The 8,173-nt window shown below is 37.6% G+C and overlaps 1 pseudogene; it reads left to right on the top strand.

Moving 5' to 3' along the window:
• Positions 1-5,789: 5,789 nt before the first annotated feature.
• On the top strand, positions 5,790-6,250 carry LOC136323008 (vesicle-associated membrane protein 3 pseudogene; annotated as a pseudogene).
• The last annotated feature ends 1,923 nt before the right edge of the window (positions 6,251-8,173 follow it).

The raw sequence follows: 8,173 nt of genomic DNA, 5'->3' as shown, positions 1-8,173 counted from the left end.
TAGAAATCTGAATTTGTGTCAGCAGTTCCCAAGTGCATTACACAAAACACCGATCCCACAAAATACTCTGAAAACAACAACAACATTTTATCAGCCAAATAAGTGAGGAAAACACAATATTTTTAAGTATTAAAGTTTAGAAGGAGTCTTGAAAAAAAAATCAGTTCAACTTTGCATAATTTGGTACTTCTCAAACTTATGTAAACAAACAGCTCATTTTTTTTTTTTTTTTTGTAGAACTTTTATTTATATCCACGGAGCATTCTTGGGTCATCTTGCCCTAGTTGCATCTCACTCTCTAAGACCTATGCTGCCCAGTACTGTGTCCGTAAGTACACGTCTCTATTGAGCCTTTGAAATCTAACTAATCTGAATAGAGATATGCTGTGCGTAAAAATATACATTTGATTTCAAAGCCTTAGTATAAAAAAAGAATGTAAAATACCTAAATAAATTTTATATTAATTACCATATTAAAATATTACTTTTGATATACTGGCTTAAACAAAATTTTATTCAAGTTAATTTTACTTATTTCTTTGAAAATTTTAATATGATTACTAGAAATTTAAATTTTCACACATGGCCAAAATATTTCCATCAGACAGCACTGTTCTTTATCCTATTTGGTTAGTATTCTCTCTGATTTCTAGGTGCCTTTTAAGAATTTTGAAGTGTCTTGAGGCTTTATCTTATTTGCACACTAATCAGTTAGCTTTTCAAAATCATAAAATGTTAGTACAAGATATGAGACTCATGAGTCAAAGATAAAAGGTATAGTTTATTATTTATACCAATGATTCTGTAGCCAGAATAAAAACATTCTTCTTTATATTAGTTCCCTGAGTCCCAGTTCTCATGGGCAATGTGAGGATACTTCCATACCTAAAGGGCAGAATTCCAGGAGAATTCTGAGTTTAGGAAACCCAAATCTTTCCTAATGATCAGTGCCTAGCCTTTGCTCAGAAGGGATGCATTATCTTCATTACACTGAATGGTAAGCATGTTGCCCTTTGTACTGGAAGAAGATACTGTATCTTCTAAGACTGTAAGTAAACCTGCCCTTTGCTCTGAATGGAGACATTCACTCTATCTTTGCTACACAAATACTCTTGAAAAATAATCTGGAACAAGGAGCAACTGGTGCCTTGTTTGCAAAATGGGAGACAGTTCTTGTGTTTCTGTATAACAGTTATCTTATTCAAGACCTTGTGACTAAGAACAGATGTGGAAATAAAGACCAGTCTGATGTCTAAGCTGTATTTAAGAAATTAAAGATGAGGAAACCCTTACATGGGTATCCAGGAGAGTCTCATTCCTCAGTGTAAAGGAAAATGTCAGAGTCCAGAAAGGGCTTTGCTTTTCCTGCCACACTCTTGCCCTCCTGGGCCAAATGAAAGATAATCTCTAGCACTTGGATAAGCTTTCTAGACCATACCTACCATCCCTCTTGGCTGGTACCAATCATGCCTTAATCACATTTTTTCTAAACAATAATAAAATATAATATTATAGTGATAAAATATATTATAGTAATAAATATAATATAAAGTGTATATATTATATATAATATAAAGTGTATAAATTTATATATACTTATATATTTTTTATTTATATATAATATATATAAAACATATATAAGATATGTAAGCCAAATATATAAGAAAGTATAATATTTAAAGAACTGATTTGGCCAAAGTATATTATTCACCTTTAGAAATTCTTAGGGTGACAGACATTAAATTTAATAATATCACCATTGTGCAAAATACCTTCTGTAATCATTCTCTGCATTTTTGGAGTATTCTTTTGAGTATTTTCAATGTTGGAGTTTATTTCTCGTTTTGCAAGTGGTTATATTTCTTGAGCATCTCAAAGTTATTCATAGCCAAGTTCTGTGAATAATTTGAGTGATATAATAGGGTATTATTACTTCTTAAAAAAGCAAAGTATGATATTAAATATTTGCTTTAAATGGCTTATAAAGTAGGTATTAAGGCAATTTCAAAATAAAAACTCCCAAAATTACCAGGGTAAAGGCAACATTTACCAAATAATTAAATAGTTTAATATAGTGACTGATTTAAAAATATATGCCTTTTCTGATCACATAAATGTTAGTAATAATATTTTTAAATCATTCTTTTATTCAATAACCATGTCCTATTTCTAGTGAGTGTATTAATAATAATAGCTGATAATTGTGGATCACTTACATGGAACTAAATACTTTATATATATTAATCATCAAAAATTTTATTTACAGGGAAAAAACTGAGGCACAAAGTTTTAGCAACTTGTCCAAATCACCCAGCTAGTTTGTAGCAGGCTCAGAATTTGAACAAGGGGAAACTTTGCATATGTACTATTTCATCAAGTCAAACTAAATTGAAAAAGTTTAAAGTCTGTATTTTCAAAAACATTTAACCAAAGACTTGTGCTTATTATGCTGAAAAGATACAGTTCTTTTAAAAACTATTATATATTTTGGTTCCATTCAGTTTCAATAGCTCATTTTCATAATCAATGTCTCCCTTGAGTACAAAAAAGAATGAGAAAACCTCATTAAAGATGTAAATAAAGTTTTGACTTTAAATGGGTTTTCAGTATGTTCTATTTATAGGTTCAAAATTATAGACAAATATAAGATACAGAAAAGCCTTTGAATTCTATTAAGCCATGTATTTATAAACTCTGCATATTGCTAAAATGAAAATAAACAGCTATAAAGATCAAAGAGCTAAGTATCAGTCTTAATACACAGTCATAGGCTGCTTTGTGTAGAAGTTTCTAGTTGTGGGGAAAAAGTAATTAAATTTATTCTTTGAAGTCTTGGAAACAAAATATAAATGTAGTCTCTGATTTTGAAGAGCAATGTAAAAATGCATCCCTGGAGAATAGCCTGAAAGTATGAGTCATTCATTCAGCTACTCATTCACTAATTCATTCATATTTTTAATTCAACAATAGTTATATAAGGTATTCTATGTGCTATTGCAGTACCAGGGATGCAGAGGATACAAAGACATATGAAACAAGATACCTCACAGAGTTTATAATTAGTTGGGGAAAGAAAGCATGTACATAAAACATGGCCAAGGAAATCCATTTCAATGCATCCAGACAAGTTCATCGAGCACTTGTGTGTCTATTTTTTAGTAGGCATTGAGGATACAAATATGAAAGACACACCTGTAAACTAGCAAAGGTCTTAAAGTTGGTCCTTCTGAGGAATAATTGTGTGACATTTAGAGCTTAAGGAAGTAGTAAGTTTCTCATCATCATAAGTATGATTCAATGGCTGGTAGTGACATTTTGGGAATATAGAGAAAGAGAGTTTAAAGATAGACTGATTGTTTGTAGTATTTGGCCATTACATTTCTTTACATCTTCAGACTGTGACTTTAAGTTTCTATCTGCCTCAGAGGTAGATATGTGTTTCAGAATTCTCAAATCACGTGTCTGCAGTTGCCAATTCTAGGTTTAGTTGGAGTCTTCCAACTATGGAGGAGTTGAAATTTTTCCTTAGCAGTTCTAACTAGTGTTTTTAAATGTTTAATTTCTCAGCGGCCCAGAAAACAGTTTGTTGTTGTTTATTCTTTTATTTTCTTTTTAGAAGCCTCATTCAAGAAGCATGTTTCTTTACTTAAAAAATAGTGAAGTAATCATGAAGGTTGATCAAATTTAGAACACAATATTTGGCCTTTAAAAAATGGCTTTCTGGCCCTGGCCGGTTGGCTCAGTGGTAGAGCGTCCGCCTGGCGTGCGGGGGACCCGGGTTCGATTCCCGGCCAGGGCACATAGGAGAAGCGCCCATTTGCTTCTCCACTCCCTCCCCTCCTTCCTCTCTGTCTCTCTCTTCCCCTCCCGCAGCCAAGGCTCCATTGGAGCAAAGATGGCCTGGGCGCTGGAAATGGCTCCTTGGCCTCTGCCCCAGGCGCTAGAGTGGCTCTGGTCCCGGCAGAGCAACGCCCCGGAGGGGCAGAGCATCGCCCCCTGGTGGGCAGAGCTTCGCCCCTAGTGGGCGTGCCGGGTGGATCCCGGTCGGGCGCATGCGGGAGTCTGTCTGTCTCTCCCCGTTTCCAGCTTCAGAAAAATACAAATAAATAAATAAATAAATAAGGCTTTCTATATTTTGTACAAAAATCAAAGCTTTCTTCTAGCATGCAGAGTACTGCACTTGGGCAACTAACTGGATTTATAAAAGGGAAATGGAAAATTGAGACCTATTATAGCAAATAGTATAATGTGGCTACAACACTCACTTATTAAATATATTTTGAGGTATTTTGCTCTGAGTCAATCTGCTTTTAATTTTGGTTTAAAGGCTTGAAAGTTATGAAAATTAAAAATTTTACATAGAAAACAGCAAATTTCTACTTTTTTACTATAAAATTAACCATATATAATTATTTTAAATTTTTTTTCTTTTTTTTCCTATAAAATTAACCATAAATAATATTTTAAAATATATATCCTTAAGATTTAGAATTTTTATTGTAAAATTTTACTTTTCAGTTTTTCTTCTTCAGGCTTCTATTATAAATTTTTCTCAGAAAAGAGAAAACTTTCACAGTGATTGTATCACTGCTTGGGTTTCTTTCTAGTGAAGAGTTTTTGTTCTGTCATGAGCTCTTACTAAACATCTATTAGAGCAGATGGTGTTCATCTGGTGGCAGATGAAGGAATTTGGATGAGTTGGAGTTAAAAAAATAAGTCATTCCAATGTTAAAGTCATTTTAATTGTAGTCTATGTAGATAAAACACCAGGGCCATCTGAATGGCAATCTAGGATTGGTCTGGCTACTCACAGACAGAAGATCAGAGTGGGAAAACAGCAGAAGAGCACATTTGCTTTTGAAAAGTGGTTTTGGGAGTTTGTTGCTGTTTTAAACTAATTTTCACAAATGCAGACTGTGGCAGCAACAAGACTGTAGATTTATAACCACATAGGCTACGTTTATAGCCAGAGTCTACTGCTTACTAGCATTTGATTTTTTTCTTTAGACAGTTCCTTAACCATTCTGTGTCTCTGTTTCCTCATCATTAAATTGGGGATAATATTAGTACAGGGGGTCCTCGGGTTACAATAGTCTCGACATATGACGTTTTGAATTTACAACACTTACTCCCATAAAAACCTTAAAAAATTGAGACATGAATGTTTTGGCTTATTCTGTTAGCTTTGTACTTATGGGCTATGTGGGCAAACTAGTTTGGTTGCGTGCAGCAGATGAATATTCAGTAATGCAGCATGAGTGAGGGAGTTGGCTTTCCACAATATGCTTATCTATGCTGTTTTGGACTGTTAAAAGTGCAAGTGTTCTGTTTGTGCTGCTTTGTTTGGTGACTTTTTGGTCCTTATCATGGCTCCTAAACAAACATCAGAGTCTTAATAGGGTAGTGATTTGAAGAAGAGGAGAGCCATCATGATGGAAGTGAAATTAGACTTTGTAAAGAGATCGGAAAAAGGAGAATCAGTGATGAACATTGGCCACTTGCTAGGCCTTAGCCACTCTACTGTAGCAATAGTTATCAAGGATAAAGACCATCTCCTAGAGCACATAAAGGGGTCAGCCCATATGAAATCAACTGTAATTACTAAACAGCAAAGTGCCATAATAATTGACATGGAAAGATTGCTAGTTTTGTGGCTGAAAGACCAGTGTCAACGGCATATACTGGTTAGTATAATGTTGATTCAGGAGAAGGCCAAATGTTGTTTGTTGTCAATAAAAAGTGAAAAGGAAGGCCGATCCTTGGACACTTCATCTGTTGCCACCACCGAAATGTGTAAAGGTGCGCCTGCCTGTCCAAGCACTGCCTCAGGCAGTAATCAAAGACTTTAGCAGACACAGAACCAAGTGGATGAGGTGGTGGACATCATGAGAGTCAATGTGGATAAGGTGTTGGAAAGAGATCAGAAGCTCTCTGAGTTAGATGACTGTGCAGACACACCGCAGGAGCTTCCCAATTTGAAACAAGTGCTGCCAAGTTGAAGCGAAAATATTGGTGGAAGAACTGCAAGATGTGGGTCATAGGGATTAGCGTTCTGGTCATCGTCATCATCATCATCGTGTGGAGTGTTTCCTCATGAACAACCAGTGAACTCCAGCGTGTTGTTCCAGAAACCTCTTCAAGACTTCTGACTTAGAACCTGCTATGTTATCCAGCTTACATATCTGAGCATAATATCTAAAATGATTACTTTTTGTTAGTTAATATAAAGTTGATTTTTAGGAAATTTGCCTTTTTTGAAATATGCACTCTAAACTAGAAGTATGGTCAGCCCAGCCCACATTTTACACAGTGCCTTTACCAATTTACATATGGGCTGACAAGAAGAACTTCTTCATTTCCAAAGTTTTATAACCTAGAAGTAACTTTGTCTGATTACTACCATTAATTCCGGTTAAAGGAATGTTTTTCCAAGTCAGCCGTCCTCATCATATGACCTTATTTCAGAGCCACATTTAAAACCTTTGGGTAATCAGATTTCCAATTTGTGCCTTTCAGAGAGAACACTACTGTCTAACCCAGATCTGTGACGATGACAGGCTGTGCCTTATTTTGCAACTTTTCTGATTCCCTATCAAGGAACCCTGTGCTGTTTATAAGCACCACTGACTTCCGCTGTATTAAAAATAAGATGCCGGTAAAGAATTTTTGCTCTTACATTAGACACAAAGATGTTTACTTTCTTGTTATGGTTTTGTATAATTTGCTTAGAATATTTTAATCAGAAGTAACATCTTTGAAACATTTTTATAGAACTATGGCTATGACCAAAGTTTCTATGTTGCCAAAAAGTTAAGTCCCACTAAAATGCCCTTAAGTCAGTGACGTCATAGAAATGGCGCCGTGAGGTGGGCTCCTAATACCTCTACCCGTTTCAACAAATTCAACAACTAGAGACAAAAAAAACCAATCCCAGGAGCATCTGAAATACACATACATCAAACACAGGTACAATTGGGTAAAATGGTAGCTGAATATATAAACCTCTCTGAAGGAAATAGGATGCAGAACGGAGTATTTTGCTTCCCTCTCTGACCTGAGGAAGGTCTGCTTTTCACTGAGAGGAAGGGGGAGGGAGGGCTAGGGCAGAGACGTTAAAGCCGAGGAGACAGTGATCCCCTGGCTCAACCCACGTGGAGCACGGAGCTAACACCAGCAGCAAACTCCAGCAGAGGTGGACGATTGATTTGCCGGCAGAGTGGGCTTTGATTACTCCCAGTCTCTCGTTCGGAGAGCACCGGCGGTGTACAAGTGGTTCCTCTTGGCGCCTCAGGTGTGGGTGCCCGAGTTCCTGGATGGAGGAGCTGGGTCTGAAACTCAGTAGTGGCCTTCTGCGTGAGCTGTGACAGAGGCTCTGTGTAATCCTCGCTCCCCGAACAACAGCGTGCGGGGTCCTCCGCCAGCCATACAGTCTAACAAATCACATTCCCCAGGAGGAAAAAAATACAGAAATGCTGGGGGGAGGGGTGCGCAGGCAGTTTGCAGATAGTCTTTAGAGAGCAGATCCACAGATCTGATCGCTGAAAGGAGTTGAACCCGCAGTCTGCTCACTGCCCAACCGGCTTATGCTGGCAGCAGCTGACAAGGTCCTCTTTCCCAGGTCTGCGAGTTAAGAGAACCCAGAGGAGAGACTTGATCATTTTTAGGGCCTCTTGCTCTGCAAGTAGTGGCTGGGGCAACTTCCTGCCAGCCGATAACAGGTTAAAAAACACATTCCTACAGAGCAGACCTCAGAGAACACTGTGGAAGTTGGGCAGGCTAGGCTGTAGGCTTCCTAACAAGGGAGAAGCCTGCAGAGAGCAGTCCCAAAACCCTAAGGCAAATTTAACTAGACATACCCAGGGAACCTTAGAAAGCCTGAACAAAAGTCAGCTCACCCCCTGCCTACTTAAGCTGGTGGCTCTGGTTGGCAGAGCTTTTTTACCCAGGGCTGTGCTCTAAAAGGACCTGGAGGAGGGACTTGGCAGCTTTTAAGACCTCCTATTCTGCAGGCAGTGACTGGGGCATCTTCCTGACAGCTGATACAGGTTTCAAAGTGCAAACTTTGAAACAGGTTTCTGGGGAGAGTAGTCTCTTGAAGCACTGAGGCATACTAGACATACCTGGAGGTTCACAGAAAGGTGTCTGAGGAGCAATTGACTCCCGGCCCTGCCTG

This window comes from Saccopteryx bilineata, chromosome 2 (genome assembly GCF_036850765.1).
Source record: "Saccopteryx bilineata isolate mSacBil1 chromosome 2, mSacBil1_pri_phased_curated, whole genome shotgun sequence".
Taxonomy (NCBI): Eukaryota; Metazoa; Chordata; class Mammalia; order Chiroptera; family Emballonuridae; genus Saccopteryx; species Saccopteryx bilineata.
Note: the sequence above shows the minus strand (reverse complement) of the source record. Positions and strands in the feature narration are given on the sequence as shown.